Source organism: Oryctolagus cuniculus, chromosome 2 (assembly GCF_964237555.1).
Source record: "Oryctolagus cuniculus chromosome 2, mOryCun1.1, whole genome shotgun sequence".
NCBI classification, from domain to species: Eukaryota; Metazoa; Chordata; class Mammalia; order Lagomorpha; family Leporidae; genus Oryctolagus; species Oryctolagus cuniculus.
In genome coordinates, this window is record NC_091433.1 from 11,033,614 (window position 1) to 11,052,024 (window position 18,411).

At 49.6% G+C, this 18,411-nt stretch overlaps 2 long non-coding RNA genes across 2 annotated transcripts; both read right to left on the bottom strand.

The window, feature by feature from the left end:
* LOC138848778 (uncharacterized) lies at positions 1-3,728 on the bottom strand. Its single transcript, XR_011386843.1, has 2 exons — positions 3,421-3,728; positions 1-1,169 (listed from the first exon to the last, which is right to left on the bottom strand). It is a non-coding gene; the product is annotated as an uncharacterized lncRNA (long non-coding RNA).
* Positions 3,729-12,762: 9,034 nt separating this feature from the next.
* LOC138848692 (uncharacterized) lies at positions 12,763-16,406 on the bottom strand. The gene is made up of 2 exons (XR_011386789.1): positions 16,118-16,406; positions 12,763-13,932 (listed from the first exon to the last, which is right to left on the bottom strand). It is a non-coding gene; the product is annotated as an uncharacterized lncRNA (long non-coding RNA).
* Between the last annotated feature and the right edge of the window lie 2,005 nt (positions 16,407-18,411).

The following is an 18,411-nucleotide window of genomic DNA, read 5'->3' on the forward strand; positions in this document are numbered from 1 at the left end:
TTTTGAAACAGCACCTGAGTTTATTATGCTTGTGAATTCAGCAGGAAGTGCAGGTGTCTCCCTGAAATCACCAGGCTGACTCCTTCAGCTCAGAGACAGCACTGGGGGCCCAGGGGCAGGCGCCCAGGACACAGCCTCTGCCAACCACACCTCAGGAAGTGAGCATTAGCAAAGTGCAGGACACAGACTCTGTCCCAACACCACCCTGCTCTCTCCTAGCTCAGACGTCCCTGCCTGATGGGAACCTGGGAGCTGCACACACACAGAGGAGCCTAAGACACCACCTGCCTGAAGCCCCTGCTCTTCTCCCCCAGGAGGAAGACTGGGACCGAGGGCGACGCTGCAGAACAAGCTGCGGGAGGCCCCGTCACTCCCGGGTCATCTACTGGAACTTCTGCTGGAACCAGTGCTCATCCTCCTGCTGGGATGGCTGTGTCTGGTGCTGCTGTTCCTGCTGGCCCTCATGCTGACCTGTCTTCTGGGATGCATTCTTGGATTGGTGGGCGTGGCTTATGTTGTTTTGACTTGTGGTGGGGGCGGGCCTTTTGCTCTGCATTGCCTCCATGGAGAACTCTTAATGTGTGTCTTTGGATGGCTCTGTCTGGGATGGCTGCTTCCCCTTGACTGACACCGTGGGTTTGGGCTTCAGTCCCTGCACAGACGTCTTGGAAGCCAGAGTGGAGCTCACCAGGGTGAGACTGGATTCTGGATACTTGGTACCACACACCCTGGTATTCAAGATGGCCTTGGAGTCCTCACAGATGCGGTTCAAGCGGCGCAGGCGCCAGCCAATTTGTCTCCAGTAGACCTTGTCGTTGTTCAAGCAGTGCAGGCATGCCGTGGGGTTGCCCGCAAAGACACAGGAGAACTCGTGGTGCAGTCGAACACAATGGACCTGCAGATGGACTCCTTCCTCCTGCCTGGTCACGGTCACATTGCATTTGGCCTGGTCTCTGCTGACAAAGCTGCCAGTGACAATGACCTGGGTTGGCGGGCTTGTGGACACTATCACGGGCTTCTCCAGAGGAACCCACCCATCCTGCTCCGCCTCCAAATTCACGTCATCCTGTTCTCCACTTTGGGCCTCTGTCAGGAGCCCCTGAGCAGCCAGCAGGAGGAGGGAGAGCAGGGTGAGAGTGCGGGTCCACATGGCTCAGCTGGGCGGGCACCTGTTGGAAAAAAGGCAGGCTCAGTTGTACAGGGGTCAGGGTGCAGGTTAAGTGTGCAGGGTCAGGGTGAAGGGTCAGTGTGCAGGGTCAGCTGTGCAGGGGTCAGGGTGCAGGTTAAGTGTGCAGGGTCAGGGTGAAGGGTCAGTGTGCAGGGTCAGTGGTGCAGTGGTCAGGGTGCAGGTTAAGTTTGCAGGGTCAGTGTGCAGGCTCAGGGTGAAGGGTCAATGGTACAATGTCGAGGTATAGGGTCAGGTTGCAGGGTCAATAGTACTGGGTCAGTAGTGCAGGGTCAGGGTGTAGGTTGTGTGGTGCAGGGTCAAAGATGCAGGTTTCCATTAAGCAGGGAAATAACAAGTGGAAGTGAAGAGATACAGGGTGGCCTCCCTCCTCCCTGCCTTAGTCTTGCCTGATTTAGGAGGAGACAAGCATCCTCTGGCTCTGGGATGCCAGGGCAAGCAGCCCAACCTCTCCCACGTGCACCTGACCTGAGACTGCAGTGACCCAGGCTGCCAGTCCTCACCTGCCCTCTGCACTCACTGAGCCTTGTTAGCTCTCAGTCCCTTGTCCCCTCACTCACCCACTCCTATTCCTCCCACCACTCGGTCCTGCAGGACTCACACAGCAAGCACTTACTGAGCACCTACTGCATGCCATGTACTAGTTAGGTTGTCCACACACTGAGGTGAATGAGAGAGCCTCGGGTCTTTAAGAATTTGAGGCTGTTCCCTGGGAACTGTAAATAGCACTGACCAGGGTTTCTGTCCCATCTGTGTCCTAATCTCTTCTAGGAAATGTCATTTCCTCCTCTGTGCCCCAGTTCCTGCACCTGGCACTCAAGGTCTGCATGAATTCATCACCAACTCCTCCCGCTGCCCTGTGCATGGTCTGTATCTGATTGTTTCACAGACACCCAGGACCCAAGATGCAAAGCGGGCAGGGAAGTGTCCTGAAGGTGCCAGGAGGTGTCCCAGACATTGAACTCCTTGGAGCCTGACTCAGGGGCTGGGTGGGGTGGGGGTCACGTTAGAGCTGTTTGGGAGGAGTGAGAGCTCAGGAAAGGCATGAAGGGGGGAGATCTTCTAACCACAGTGGGGAAGAGAAACAGGAGGGGGAGCGGTGATTTTCAGACAGTGTTTAGAGTGCAGGTGACTAGAAACGGACCTGATTGAGTTCTGGACCTGAGTGCTGAGCATACAAATGTTGTTACTGACCCTTGACAAAAATTACTGAATGAATATCAAGGCTGTCAGTGCCAACAGAAACGATGTGCAAATGCATTTCCCTTCCCTCTTCACATCGTAACTAACCAGAACCAACTACCAGGCTGGTGCCTCCTCCCTTACTAGTCCTGGACTTAACTGTTCTCCTAAGAACTTCAGGACCCATTGTCCCCCCGTCCTCCCACAACTGCCCTTTCTCCCTTAAAAATCATCCTGCAGGCTTGCACAGGGGGTACATTTCATTCTGGACCAAGGCACCTGCTTCCCCCGGCCCACTGTGTAAACACCTTATCTCACTGCTCAGTCTCCTCTCTGCCCTAGTCACTGTACAGTGTGGAGCAGGGGGCCTGACTCCATACGGGCACAGCAGTTAATGCACCAAGTTCACCAGGTGAACTATCAAGCCACACTGGGCAGAAGAAAAGTCCAATTCTATGGAACACTGACTACACGCTGAGCACTGGTCCAGCGTTCCAGTCTCACCTTGTGTAAATCACACAAGAACCCTACAACCAGGCTGATTACAGGAACAGCCCCAAAGAAGAGCCCAATCGTGACGCCCCGCCAGGTAAGTAAGTGTGCTGGTCCTGTTGTGTGGAGGAACAGAGCCCTGCTGGGAAAGACCCCAGTGCCTTGTCTCTTTCTGCCACCTCTTCTAGATCACCCCTGCTCTGCACCACCAGAAAATACTGGCAAAAAGATAACAACATCGAAGCAGGTTGGAATTAGCACTGAGGAGAAGATGATTCACAATGGCTGTGAACTTACCCAGAAAGAAAGTAGTTTGTTTGAAAATGGGGCAGGCCATGAAAATGGCCCTGTCCACAATCCCACCTAGGTGTTGCAGCAACTCCAGGGATTGGGAGTGGACCAGAGCCACGGAGGGTGGGACAGAAAAACTAATACACCAGCTGATGGCTCACTCATGTCCCACGGCCTCCTCCTACCACACTGGGGCCCCTCAGAGGCTGGGAAGTGGGGCAGGAAATGAAGCTCTGGAGAGAGAGAGAGAGAGAGAGAGAGGCTCTTACCAGTTCTGCGTCTGCAGATCCAGCGCAATCCCCGAAGCCAGGCGAGGTGCAGGTTGCAGCTGTCTCAGGGGTGGTGCAGGGCATGGTCTGCTATTTGTACAGGAGCCCAAGCCCACAGGGGTTACAGCTCACATACCTGAGGAGCTGAGCTCACACTGCCCCCAGGCCATGTCCCTTCTCCTTAGGAACCAGGCAGGTCCTTTAGGTAAAGTGCTGTGTGGAACATTATCCACTGTTACCTGAAATGAACGTCACATGGATTCAACACACATGTTGCTAATTGAATGGCTTTAAAATCCCTACTAGCACTCCTCCTTCTGCTCCTAAGCCCTGCACATTCTCCCACAACTGCCCTTTCTCAGCTCTGGGGTCCTTTGGGAGCACTGATTAGAAAATTTTGAGAAAACAATGCTGACAGTGAAAATGACAAAGGCACAGGAATTCCACTGAGGGACTGGAAGAGGGCACAGGGTGGACCCAGCAGGTTGAGGACCTGGCAGAGCCCAGCACTGACATTGACAGTTCATGCGGGTCTCTGGGTGTGACACTGGGAGGAACGGAGGATCTGACTCCAGCCAACAGGGCTCAGCTTTGCTGGGAAGCAGGCCCCCCTCTTGACCTTCACAGGGACTAAAACGTCTTTCAGGTTCTCTCTGAAGCAATCATCTGACCGGTGTCTGGCACATTTCTCAAAAGAAGTCATGGACATGACCTCCAAGTATATAAGGAATAGCTCACCATCACCATCATAAGGGAAATGTGAGTCAAAGCCCCAGTCAGTTCTCATCCCACCCCAGTCAGAATAATGATTATCAGAAAGACACAGAGTCACAGCTGTGGCAGGGTCGCAGTGGAAGGAGGACTTCACACACTGCTGGTGGAAATGTAAACTAGCATGGCCACTATGGAGAGCAGCATGGGGGCTGTTCAGACCCTGAAGACTGATCTACCCCAGATCCAGCAACCCCACCCTGGGTGTGTGTGCACAGGACAGGACGTGAGCTGGGGAAGAGTTTTGAGTGCAGCACTTGCTGGTCAGCATAGACCAGGTGTCCTGTAGTGGATGAACGGGGAGAGGAAATCTGATGTGTTCACAGGGACATAGACAAGAAATACAGGGAAGCATGACCAGGACAAACATAAAAATGAGAAACTATCATTGGTGGAATGTGGGTGAAATTAAAGGACAGTATATTAAGAGAAACAAGACAGACACAGAAAGAAAGATACCACATGTTCTCCCCTAACAGTGGAAGCTGAAAAAGTTGATCTGAAAGAGAATTGGAGAGTAAACAGTGGTCCCCAGGGACTGAGAAGATAGAGAGAGGAAGGGGTGGGAAAGAGGTGAGGAGTGAGCACAAAACGACTGTGCACTTGAGGGCTCAGTTCTAACACCCTGCAGCACAGTGGGGGGACTGCTGTGGACAATAATTTACTGTCTATTTCTAAATAATGGAAGAGAGGATTTGAATGCTCCAAAGCAAATATTTTTGAAGTGATGCATTGGCTAATACCCTGGTTTTACAACTGCATATTTATGTGCTAAACTACTCATTTTATCCCTATATGAGTACAATTCTCAATGGTGAGCTAAATTCTTAAAATATATTAACTCAATCAGATGACAGAATTCAATGAGATAATTAATCTTAGACTCAGAACTTAAACCATCCTAAACTTGAACAAGTGTTCCTATCCAGCAGTTAGGAGCCAGATGAGTTGGTTTCACTTCCTTCCCAGAGTGATGAAGGACACCTGCTGTAGTTTCCAGAGGAATTGGTGACTCCATGGTGACATCGTGCACTGACCTCATCCCCAGAGACAAGCCCTGGGGTGAGCAGAGTTGGCTCCTTGCCCTTGGTCGGGAGATCTCCTTCCAGCTGACTGATAAGCACACCACCTGCACAGCACAGGGCATCTGCAAGTCTTTCCCAGCCTGGTCACAGCAGATCTTTATGGCCTCTGTGCTGGTGTGGCCATTGCTATCCCCTGCAATGCAAGAGTGCTTCAAAATCATGGGAAAAGAATGCAATTAAGAGATAAATTTGTTTTGGTTCATGAAAGTTTGAGGGTCTGGGATTGTGTTGTCCTGGGAAAGACTTCCCCCTGGGACATCAGTATCCCACATGGGGGCCAGTTTGATTCCAATGCTGCTCCCTGCTAATGGCCTGGGGAAGCATCAGAAAAGGCCCAAGTATGAGGGTCCCTCCACCCATTTGGAGACCCTGAGAAGGCTCCTGGCTCCTGGCTTCAGAGTGGGCCAAACATGGCCATTGTAGACAGTTAGTAAGTGAACTGGCAGAAGGAAGATCTCTCTCTGTCTCTCCTGCTCTCTCTATAATTTTGATTTTCAAAGCAATAAATAAGTCTTTAAAAATTTTTATAATCCATGTGTATATTTTTCATAGCATGCATTTTCTATGAATTTTTTAACAATCAGTCCAATTCATACTTCGAATAAAAGAGCTAGGAGAACTGAACACCAAAAAGGAATCCTCCTGAAGTGAAATGGACACCATGAGAAATGGTGACTTGATCAGCATAGCCCTGACTGTTAATGAACAACTTAATACATTATCCCTCTTAGTAGTTTTTTTGTCTGTTCTACTTAATATGACTGGTTTAATTCTGTAATTATCACACAGTTATTCTTAAGTGTTGAAAATTAACTGAAATGTGATCCCTGTTAAACATAAGAGTGGGAATAAGAGAGGGAAGAGATGTACAATTTGGGACATGCTCAAGCTGACTTGCCCCAAATGGTAGAGTTAGAAACATACCAGGGGATTCCAATTCAATCCCATCAAGGTGGCATGTACCAATGCCATCTCACTATTCCAAGTGATCAATTTCAGTTCACAACTGATCATAATGAAAGGACTAAGAGTCAAAGGGAGCACATAAACAAGTCTAGTACCTGCTAACACTAACCGATAGAATAAATAAAGGGGAGAGTGATCCAACATGGGAAGCGAGATACTCAGCAGACTCATAGAATGGCAGATGTCCTAAATAGCACTCTGGCCTCAGAATCAGCCCTAAAGCCATTCGGATCTGGCTGAAAAGCCCATGAGAGTATTTCAGGCATGGAAAGCCAAGACATTCTGGCAAAAAGATCTCTGTGAGTGAGATCCCAGTGGAAAGAACAGGTCTTCAAAGAAGGAGGTACCTTTCACTGAAGGGAGGAGAGAACCTCCACTTTGACTATGACCTTGTATAAACAAGATAAGAGTCGGAGAACTCAGAGGGCTTCCATAGCCTTGGAAACTCATGACTGGAGCATAGGGAGATTACTGATGCCATAGACAGGAGTGTCAATTGGTAAAGTCAACAACAGGAGTCACTGTGCACTTACTCCTCATGTAGGATCTCTGTCCTTAATGTGCTGTACATAGAGATTTAATGCTATAACGAGTACTCAAACAGTATATTTCACTTTGTGTTTCTATGGGGGTGCAAACTGTTGAAATCTTTACTTAATGCATACTAAACTGATCTTCTGTAAAAAAAAAAAAGAAATTATCAATTCCCAGCTTGACTCTCATTGGGATTAAACATGACAATAGGTCTGATCTGATTTCATCATCATTTAAAAAATCATCTATTATTTTTCACTTTATGTTTCTGTGTGGGAGCAAACTGTTGAAATCCTTACTTAATGTATACTAAGCTGATCTTCTGTATATTAAGATAATTGAAAATGAATCTTGATGTGAATGGAAGGGGAGAGGGAGTGGGAAAGGGGAGGGTTGTGGGTGGGAGGGACGTTATGGGGGGGGAAGCCACTGTAATCCATAAGCCGTACTTTGGAAATTTATATTCATTAAATAAAAGTTAAAAAAATCTAAGATTCTTCAATTCTTTGAAACATTATAAAATGAGTTTCTCCAATGTTCAATCCAAGTAAAGGTTAGAAATTGTGCAATATCTTTTTTTGATGTAACCAATAAAAACTTGACACCACTTGGCCTTGTAAAAAAAAAAAAAGAGCTAGGAGATAGGTGAGCCTGGAACATCCCTTGCTGAGTGTCCCTTTGCTAATATTGCAGATCTGGGTGCCCCAAAAGGATGGCAGTTATTAGGCATCAAAGACCCCTTTGAAGGACGCATTTTCTCTAACTCAAGTCTATTGTGATCCTGCAGGAGGCTGGGCACTCCTGTTGCTGATCCTCTAACAATATATATATATTTCATGCTACCCAAAGCTTATCATGTATCTCTAAAACCTAATAAATTATACTTACAATGTATGCATCTCCCTAGAATTTGTCAAGTATTTCTTGCAGTAAGTATCATGATTGTTAAATGTTCAGTCATTGGCCTTATGTACTTCTGGCTCAGTAATCAAATGAAATTTGAACTCTCCATAAAAGAAAAGAAATATGTTGCAGGGATCATGTGGGTCAATGCCACTAGCTAATATGATAACTATTGACTCAGTGCCTGGGGAGAGCTGAGACAGGTTCTGTGCAAAGTGTGCAGGTCTGGACAACATCACAACAGGTGCATCAGAGGCTGTCAAACAGGTGTTTTGGCAGCCGTTCTTCTAGGGTCTGTAAACCCAAGGACGTGTGCTGCCGAAAAGCATGTCGAGTGGAAAGTGTGGTGAAGTGTGGCAGCCCCCATTGGAATAGGGCTCCCTGCTACACTCTGTCAGGGATGAAGCTCCTGGCAATTGTGCAGACCTGGGTCTTAGAAAGGAGTGCCAGACCCCACTGCACCCAGGAATCCCCATCCTGCCTGGGACCCCACAGACCTAAGGACAGACTTGGACATCAAGGAGATTTCCCATTCCCAAGGCCTTAGAACACTCCTCCCTGAGGATGCTTGGGCTTGGCTGACTGAAAACTCATCCCAATAAATACTGATGCATCCACTAGGTGGCAGCAGTGACCTAGCCCATGAGAAGTTTGTGTGAAGTGACTGAATAAAAGCTTACAGTTGGCCTGCAATGTGGCTCAATAGGCTAATCCTCTGCCTTGAGGCGCCGGCACAGCTGGTTCTAGCCCCAGTCGGGGCACCAGATTCTGTCCAGGTTGCCCCTCTTCCAGGCCAGCTCTCTGCTGTGGCCAGGGAGAGCAGTGGAGGATGGTCCAAGTGCTTGTGCCCTGCACCCCATGGGAGACCAGGATAAGTACTTGGCTCCTACCTTCGGATCAGCGCAGTGCGCAGGCCACAGCGCGCTGGCCAAGACGGCCATTGGAGAATGAACCAACGGCAAAGGAAGACCTCTCTCTCTCTCTCTCTCTCTCTCTCACTGCCCACTCTGCCTGTCAAAAAAAAAAAAATCTTACAGCTTACAGTCCATGAGCTAGACAGACAGCCAGTGCTCCTGCCTTGGGTCACACTCCTGAGGGATAGGCTGCCCCTTTCACCTTCTCTTGTGAATGACTAGGTGTCACTGTGAGATGACTGCTGTGTTGGGGACACTCTACAGTGGGGCTGCAAGCCATGGCCATCAGCTACTGCAGCCTGTCAAGCCTTTCTTTGTACCTTATGTGGATGCCCATGGGAATAGTGGCAGCACCATAAGATTGAATGGGACAATGAAGATGATTGGGCCTGCATATCCTGGAGATTATCATCGTTACCTCAGTCCACTGTGGGACTGGGTAAGAGCATTTCTGCCAATAACATATGGATGCCTAATAGGGCATCCAGCTGTGTGTTGTGGCGATTGTAACGGCCTAACATGACTGTGCACCTCTTTTCAGCTGATAGTTTTGTGTTTGGCTGAAGGGGTAGGCCTGACCCTCCCTGCCAAAACCATGTTGTTCTTGGGTTGCCATCTGGTGGCACCAAGTCCTGTAGGGTACTTGACACAGAGTCATGATGGAATTGCTTTCTGTGATGTAGCAGAATCTGGCCATAGTACAGGTGCATTGAGTACTGTTCCACCATTGTTTTGACTACCTGGTTCACTCAGAGTTAGATGATGCCACACTATGCACTTAGAAGGGGCCTCTATAGTGGCTCACAGCCAGGACATTCAGGGGCCACTTCAAGCCCCTTGTCATTCCTGGGTAGGTGACATCCCGCAGCAGTGGAGTGGACTTTTCATGATTGACTGCCCTGTTGGCTGTGACTGCCATCTCACAGTAATTCACCAAGATGACCAACACCAAGGGAAGCAGGAGAGACACCAGATCCACGTTCTCCCGGCCTTTTAGAGAATATGGTGCTGTGTCCCAGGTCACATACACATGATCTACAAGGAACGTGATATTCCAGATAGCTGGGGAGCAGGAACTCTGTGCACTGCAATGCCATGTACATGTTCCCATGGTGAATGCAGTGGTGAACCTGAAGAGTCTACAGTGATTCCCAGCTTGCTGCAGGCATCGTTGTAAAGAAACAGTCAAGGACAAGATTCTGAACAAGAGAATTAATGTGGCTTTTGAGCATACTGAGCACTCCAAGAACTGAGCTAGCTTCCTGAAATGTTGAAGGAAAACGATCAGAAAGAGAAGGAAGCAGAGAGCAAGGTACCAGCTTCTATGAGCCCCAGCCTGCTCCACTCAGAGAAGCCACTTTGTCAGGAGCAGTGGAAAGGACCCAAGCTGCCGAGACCTGTTCCCTGAGATTCATGGTGTGATATCTGTAAGATTAAAAATGACCTCTGGATTACTAAAGAAAAACTTGACTGAAAAATAAGCTGACCTACGGTGTTGTTAGCACTGTGGCTTGGGTCTCAGTCAGAGTGCATGAGCACTAATGCAGCTGGACTCAGAGAGAGGACTCCCATTGTTGAGACTGGAACAGAAAAGGTTGCATTTCAGAAAGACCTGCTCTCTGTATCCCTCTCAGCCCAGAATCCCTCAACCATTGCTCTGTTCTGTTTTGTTGTGTTGTATTTCTTGATCCTATTGGTAACATATGAAGGGACATACTGGGTGATCCAAGGAGACATAGACTCAAATGGGTTTCTTCTACCAGTACCTGGTTTTCGTTATTGGATATGGAAGATTCCAGAGCATGAGATCATGATGATTTGATAGAATCTGTCAAGTCTTGTGGACTCCCACAGCGGTTCCACTAGGAAGTAAGAGGGGACAACATTGAACTTGGCACGTTCTCCCATTACATCTGTCCATGAATACTGACCTCCCTATAAGGGAGGTTTGGCTGTGGGTAGGTAGTTGAGTGGCAAAGGGAGGTTCAGTGATAGGGCATTTGAACAAACAGGCTACACCACCATGCAAGGAAAGTCAGATTCCCAAAACCTACAGAGTTGTGTTTAGATATATAGTCCAATTTCAGGTTACTTTTTGTACAGAATGAAGTAATGGTTGGTTGTCTTGTTTTCTTTTGGGTATTCAGTTATGCTGCCATCATTTGAGGAAAAGATTTTTTAAACTTTCTTTGAAATTGTAGTAAAAGGCATGTAATTTTTATCATCATCGCCTTTTTTAGATAGATTAGTCCTATCAAAATTTTGCATATTATTGTATAAATATCACTCCCATCATCCTGCATAACTTCTAATCTCATACAATGATGAACGTCTAACTGTATAAATGCTAATGTTAAATTTCACTTCACCCACTTCCCTGGCAACCAGCATTCAACTTCCTGTCTCAAACAGTTTCCTCTGTGTCTCTCATGTAGGTGGCATGGTACAATATTAGTCTCTGTGAAGGCTTCTTTCACTGTGTGTAACATCCTCATAGTTGTCATCTGTGCCATGGATGTCAGAATCTCCTTTTCAGAAGACCTGAATACTACTCTAGAATTTCTGTACCATGTGTTACCTGTCCTTTCACCACCAGTGCACACCAGGGTGCTTCTCTGAGTTACAGCTCCTGAGAACACACTGCTGTGCGTGTGAAGTGCTAATACCTAGTAGGGACTGTGCCTTCTGTCTTGTGGGGTATACATCACTAGCAGAATACCAACACAAAATTGTAGTTCATGGTGAATTAGTCAAAGTGCCCACAGTCTCAACAACACAGTGTTTCTTCAGAGGTTCCATACAAACAGTTTTGAGTTTGTCTCTCAATGAGAGTTTGAATTCTATTTCTTTAGAGGGAGGGAGAGAGGGAGTAAATGCCTGGTCCCTGGGAAGAATTCAGCACAGTACCTGGTACATAGCAAGTGAGAGACAGATGTTGGTGTCAATGGAGTTGGTGTGATACCCAAATGTCCCTGTGAGGCTGTCACCCTGCTCATTGACCCCTATAAACCTCAGGGTGGGCTGGTGAGTGCACAGTGTAGCCCTGTTCGCCACCTGCCCATCCTCCTGGCTCCTGTCAGAGGTACCAAAAGCAGCAGTGTTGCTACCGTGCTTCCTCACGTTTCCTTCTTGGTGGTGTGGTGACAAGGGCCTGACAGCAGTTCTTCTGCTCCTCCCAACTCCTAAGTTAAAACACCTCAGATCTATTATACTAGTGTGTGAATGACTACAGTCACCACTGCACCCCTCCCTCTTGACCTCGCCCAGCTTCTGCCACTCTCACATCCCTTGGCTGCCCTGTGCCAGCTTGGTTCCCGTTACCCCATTCCATTCCTGAGATGCTCAGGAGGGCGGCTCCAGTCTGTTTCTGTTCATCTCAGCCCCAGTTTCCCAGCACTTTCTGCCTGCACTGCCCATGTGTTTGCTCAGGTTTTTTTTTATAATTATTGATGGTAGAGAGAAAGAGATTGAGCTCTGCTTCCACAGGTTAACTCCCCAAATACCTTCCATGCCCCCAACTGGGGACAAATCTGGACTGGAAACTCAATCAAGTTCTCCCACGTGGGTTGCGGGAACCCAGTTCCTTTAGTCACCACCACTGCACACCAGGGCCTGGATGGGCAGGAACTGAGAAGGAGTAGAGCCAGTGTTGGACCCAGGCACTGTGACTGAGCCCTGGGCATCTTGGCCTCTAGGACAAATGCCTGCAGCTCCCTCCTCCTTCCATTACAGCCTCCTCAAAGGCTGCTGTGTGTACCCAGGCCTCTCTCCTACTGCCAGGAAGGAGCTCTGCAAGTCGGGGGCCCTGCATATGGCAGGGCTTGGCTGGACTAACTTGAGTGAGGACAGGGGGTCCTCTAGCTGGTAGTCTCGGCTGCCAGATTTCCTGGGTCACTCTTGCTTCTCCCATACAAACGATGCAACCTTGACCATATCCAAACCCCGCGATACACTGGGTTCCCCTCCTGGAATCTGCACACTGCATACCATTCAAACACCACAGTCCAGTGGACCAATCTATGAAGACAGGGGCACAAGACCGGGTCACATCAGGGGACCACTGAGGATGGGTGGGGAGGTCCCACCCTGGCTGTTCCACCCACTGATATTCTGGTTTAGGTTGATGAGATCGTGTGGGACCAGACACAGACACACACAGAGTGAACGCATTTTGAAACAGCACCTGAGTTTATTATGCTTGTGAATTCAGCAGGAAGTGCAGGTGTCTCCCTGAAATCACCAGGCTGACTCCTTCAGCTCAGAGACAGCACTGGGGGCCCAGGGGCCAGGCGCCCAGGTCACAGCCTCTGCCAATCACACCTCAGGAAGTGAGCATCAGGAAAGGGCAGGACACAGACTCTGTCCCAACACTGCCCTGTACTCTCCTAGCACAGATGTCCCTGCCTGATGGGAACCTGGGAGCTGCACACACACAGAGGAGCCTAAGACAACACCTGCCTGAAGCCCCTGCTCTTCTCCCCCAGGAGGAAGACTGGGGCCGAGGGCGACGCTGCAGAACAAGCTGCGGGAGGCCCCGTCACTCCCGGGTCATCTACTGGAACTTCTGCTGGAACCAGTGCTCATCCTCCTGCTGGGCTGGCTGTGTCTGGTGCTGCTGTTCCTGCTGGCCCTCGTGCTGACTTGTCTTCTGGGGTGCATTCTTGGATTGGTGGGCGTGGCTTATGTTGTTTTGACTTGTGGTGGGGGCGGGCCTTTTGCTCTGCATTGCCTCCATGGAGAACTCTTAATGTGTGTCTTTGGATGGCTCTGCCTGGGATGGCTGCTTCCCCTTGACTGACACCGTGGGGGTGGGCTTCAGTCCCTGCATGGACATCTTGGAAGCCAGAGTGGAGCTCACCAGGGTGAGACTGGATTCTGGATACTTGGTACCACACACCCTGGTATTCAAGATGGCCTTGGAGTCCTCACAGATGCGGTTCAAGTGGCGCAGGCGCCAGCCAATTTGTCTCCAGTAGACCTTGTCGTTGTTCAGGCAGTGCAGGCACGCCGTGGGGTTGCCCGCAAAGACACAGGAGAACTCGTGGTGCAGTCGAACACAATGGGCCTGCAGATGGACTCCTTCCTCCTGCCTGGTCACGGTCAAATTGCATTTGGCTTGGTCTCTGCTCACAAATCTGCCAGTGACAATGACCTGGGTTGGCGGGCTTGTAGACACTATCACGGGCTTCTCCAGAGGAACCCACCCATCCTGCTCTGCCTCCAAATTCACGTCATCCTGTTCTCCACTTTGGGCCTCTGTCAGGAGCCCCTGAGCAGCCAGCAGGAGGACGGAGAGCAGGGTGAGAGTGTGGGTCCACATGGCTCACCTCGGCGGGCACCTGTGGACAAAAGATAGGGTCAGTTGTGCAGGGGTCGGGGTGCAGGTTAAGTGTGCAGGGTCAGGGTGAAGGGTCAGTGTGCAGGGTCAGTGGTGCAGTGGTCAGGGTGCAGGTTAAGTTTGCAGGGTCAGTGTGCAGGTTCTTGGTCTAGGGTCAGTGGTACAATGTCGAGGTATAGGGTCAGGTTGCAGGGTCAATAGTACTGGGTCAGTAGTGCAGGGTCAGGGTGTAGGTTGTGTGGTGCAGGGTCAAAGATGCAGGTTTCCATTAAGCAGGGAAATAACAAGTGGAAGTGAAGAGATACAGGGTGGCCTCCCTCCTCCCTGCCTTAGTCTTGCCTGATTTAGGAGGAGACCAAACATCCTCTGGCTCTGGGATGCCAGGGCAAGCAGCCCAACCTCTCCCACGTGCACCTGACCTGAGACTGCAGTGACCCAGGCTGCCAGTCCTCACCTTCCCTCTGCACTCACTGAGCCTTGTGAGCTCTCAGTCCCTTGTCCCCTCACTCACCCACTCCTATTCCTCCCACCACTCGGTCCTGCAGGACTCACACAGCAAGCACTTACTGAGCACCTACTGCATGCCATGCACTAGTGAGGATTTCCACACACTGAGGTGAAATAGAAAGCCTTGGATCTTTAAGAATATGAGACTGATCCCTGGGAAATGTAAATAGCACTGACCAGGGATTCCGTCCCATCTGTGTCCTAATCTCTTCTAGGAAGTGTCATTTCCTCCTCTGTGCCCCAGTTCCTGCACCTGGCACTCAAGGTGTGCATGAATTCATCACCAACTCCACCCGCTGCCCTGTGCATGGTCTGTATATGATTGTTTCACAGACACCCAGGACCCAAGATGGAAAGGGGGCAGGGAAGTGTCCTGAAGGTGCCAGGAGGTGTCCCAGACATTGAACTATGGAGCCTGACTCAGGGGCTGGGTGGGGTGGGGGTCACGTTAGAGCTGTTTGGGAGGAGTGAGAGCTCAGGAAAGGCATGAAGGGGGGAGATCTTCTAACCACAATGGGGAAGAGAAACAGGAAGGGGAGCAGCGAGTTTTAGACAGTGTTTGAGTGCAGGTGACTAGAAACGGACCTGATTGGGTTCTGGACCTGGGTGCTGAGCATACAAATGTTGTTACTGACCCTTGACAAAAATTACTGAATGAATATCAAGGCTGTCAGTGCCAACAGAAACGATGTGCAAATGCATTTCCCTTCCCTCTTCACATCGTAACTAACCAGAACCAACTACCAGGCTGGTGCCTCCTCCCTTACTAGTCCTGGACTTTAACTGTTCTCCTAAGAACTTCAGGACCCATTGTCCCCCCGTCCTCCCACAACTGCCCTTTCTCCCTTAAAAATCATCCTGCAGGCTTGCACAGGGGGTACATTTCATGCTGGACCAAGGCACCTGCTTCCCCCGGCCCACTGTGTAAATACCTTATCTCACTGCTCAGTCTCCTCTCTGCCCTAGTCACTGTACAGTGTGGAGCAGGGGCCTGACTCCATACGGGCACAGCAGTTAATGCACCAAGTCCACCAGGTGAACTATCAAGCCACACTGGGCAGAAGAAAAGTCCAATTCTATGCAACACTGACTACACGCTGAGCACTGGTCCAGCGTTCCAGTCTCACCTTGTGTAAATCACACAAGAACCCTACAACCAGGCTGATTACAGGAACAGCCCCAAGGAAGAGCCCGATCGTGACGCCCCGCCAGGTAAGTAAGTGTGCTGGTCCTGTTGTGTGGAGGAACAGAGCCCTGCTGGGAAAGACCCCAGTGCCTTGTCTCTTTCTGCCACCTCTTCTAGATCACCCCTGCTCTGCACCACCAGAAAATACTGGCAAAAAGATAACAACATCGAAGCAGGTTGGAATTAGCACTGAGGAGAAGATGATTCACAAAGGCTGTGAACTTACCCAGAAAGAAAGTAGTTTGTTTGAAAATGGGGCAGGCCATGAAAATGGCCCTGTCCACAATCCCACCTACGTGTTGGACCAACTCCAGGGATTGGGAGAGGACCAGAACCACGGAAGGTGGGACAGAAAGACTAATACACCAGCTGACAGCCCAGTCATGTCCCACGGCCTCCTCCTACCACACTGGGGCCCCTCAGAGCCTGGGAAGTGGGGCAGGAAATGAAGCTCTGGAGAGAGAGAGAGAGAGAGAGAGAGCGAGGCTCTTACCAGTTCTGCGTCTGCAGATCCAGCGCAATCCCCGAAGCCAGGCGAGGTGCAGGTTGCAGCTGTCTCAGGGGTGGTGCAGGGCATGGTCTGCTATTTGTACAGGAGCCCAAGCCCACAGGGGTTACAGCTCACATACCTGAGGAGCTGAGCTCACACTGCCCCCGGGCCATGTCCCTTCTCCTTAGGAACCAGGCAGGTCCTTTAGGTAAAGTGCTGTGTGGAATATTATCAACTGTTACCTGAAATGAACGTCACATGGATTCAACACACATGTTGCTAATTGAATGGCTTTAAAATCCCTACTAGCACTCCTCCTTCTGCTCCTAAGCCCTGCACATTCTCCCACAACTGCCCTTTCTCAGCTCTGGGGTCCTTTGGGAGCACTGATTAGAAAATTTTGAGAAAACAATGCTGACAGTGAAAATGACAAAGGCACAGGAATTCCACCGAGGAACAGGAAGAGGGCACAGGGTGGACCCAGCAGGTTGAGGACCTGGCAGAGCCCAGCACTGACATTGACAGTTCACGCGGGTCTCTGGGTGTGACACTGGGAGGAACGGAGGATCTGACTCCAGCCAACAGGGCTCAGCTTTGCTGGGAAGCAGGCCCCCCTCTTGACCTTCACAGGGACTAAAACGTCTTTCAGGTTCTCTCTGAAGCAATCATCTGACCGGTGTCTGGCACATTTCTCAAAAGAAGGCATGGACATGGCCTCCAAGTATATAAGGAATAGCTCACCATCACCATCATAAGGGAAACGTGAGTCAAAGCCACAGAAAGATCTCATCCCACCCCAGTCAGAATAATGATTATCAGAAAGACCCAGAGTCACAGCTGTGGCAGGGTCGCAGTGGAAGGAGGACTTCACACACTGCTGGTGGAAATGTAAACTAGCATGGCCACTATGGAGAGCAGCATGGGGGCTGTTCAGACCCTGAAGACTGATCTACCCCAGATCCAGCAACCCCACCCCTGGGTGTGTGCACAGGACAGGACGTGAGCTGGGGAAGAGATGTGAGTGCAGCACTTGCTGGTCAGCATAGACCAGGTGTCCTGCAGTGGATGAACGGGGAGAGGAAATCTGATGTGTTCACAGGGACATAGACAAGACATACAGGGAAGCATGACCAGTGCTAACATAAATAATGAGAAACTATCATTGGTGGAATGTGGGTGGAATTAAAGGACAGTATATTAAGAGAAACAAGACAGACACAGAAAGAAAGATACCACATGTTCTCCCCTAACAGTGGAAGCTGAAAATTTTTATCTGAAAGAGAAGTGGAGAACAAATAGTGGTCCCCAGATACTGAGAATATAGAGAGAAGAAGGGGTGTGGAAGGGGTGAGGAGCGAGCACAAAATGGCGGCACACTTGAGGGCTCAGCTCTAACGCTGTATAGCACAGTGGGGGGACTGCTGGGGACAATAATTTATTGTTTATATCTAAATATTGGAAGAGAGGATTTGAATGCTCCCAAAAAAAGAAAGTATTTTTGATGTGACCCATTTGACAATACCCTGGTTTTACAACTGCATATTGTATCTATGTGTCAAACTACTCATCTTACCCAATATTAGTACAATTCTCAAGTGTCAGTTAAAATTCTCAAATATATTAACTCAATCATCTGAAGAATTCAATGAATAATTAATCTTAGACTCAGAACTTAAACCATCCAAAACTTGAACAAGTGTTCCTATCCAGCAGTTAGGAGCCAGCTCAGTTGGTTTTACTTCCTTCCCAGACTGATGAAGGACACCTGCTGTAGTTTCCAGAGGAATTGGTGACTCCATGGTGACATCGTGCACTGAACTCATCCAGAGAGACAAGCCCTGGGGTGAGCAGAGTTGGCTCCTTGCCCTTGGTCGGGAGATCTCCTTCCAGCTGACTGATAAGCACACCACCTGCACAGCACAGGGCATCTGCAAGTCTTTCCCAGCCTGGTCACAGCAGATCTTTATGGCCTCTGTGCTGGTGTGGCCATTGCTATCCCCTGCAATGCAAGAGTGCTTCAAAATCATGGGAAAAGAATGCAATTAAGAGATAAATTTGTTTTGGTTCATGAAAGTTTGAGGGTCTGGGATTGTGTTGTCCTGGGAAAGACTTCCCCCTGGGACATCAGTATCCCACATGGGGGCCAGTTTGATTCCAATGCTGCTCCCTGCTAATGGCCTGGGGAAGCATCAGAAAAGGCCCAAGTATGAGGGTCCCTCCACCCATTTGGAGACCCTGAGAAGGCTCCTGGCTCCTGGCTTCAGAGTGGGCCAAACATGGCCATTGTAGACAGTTAG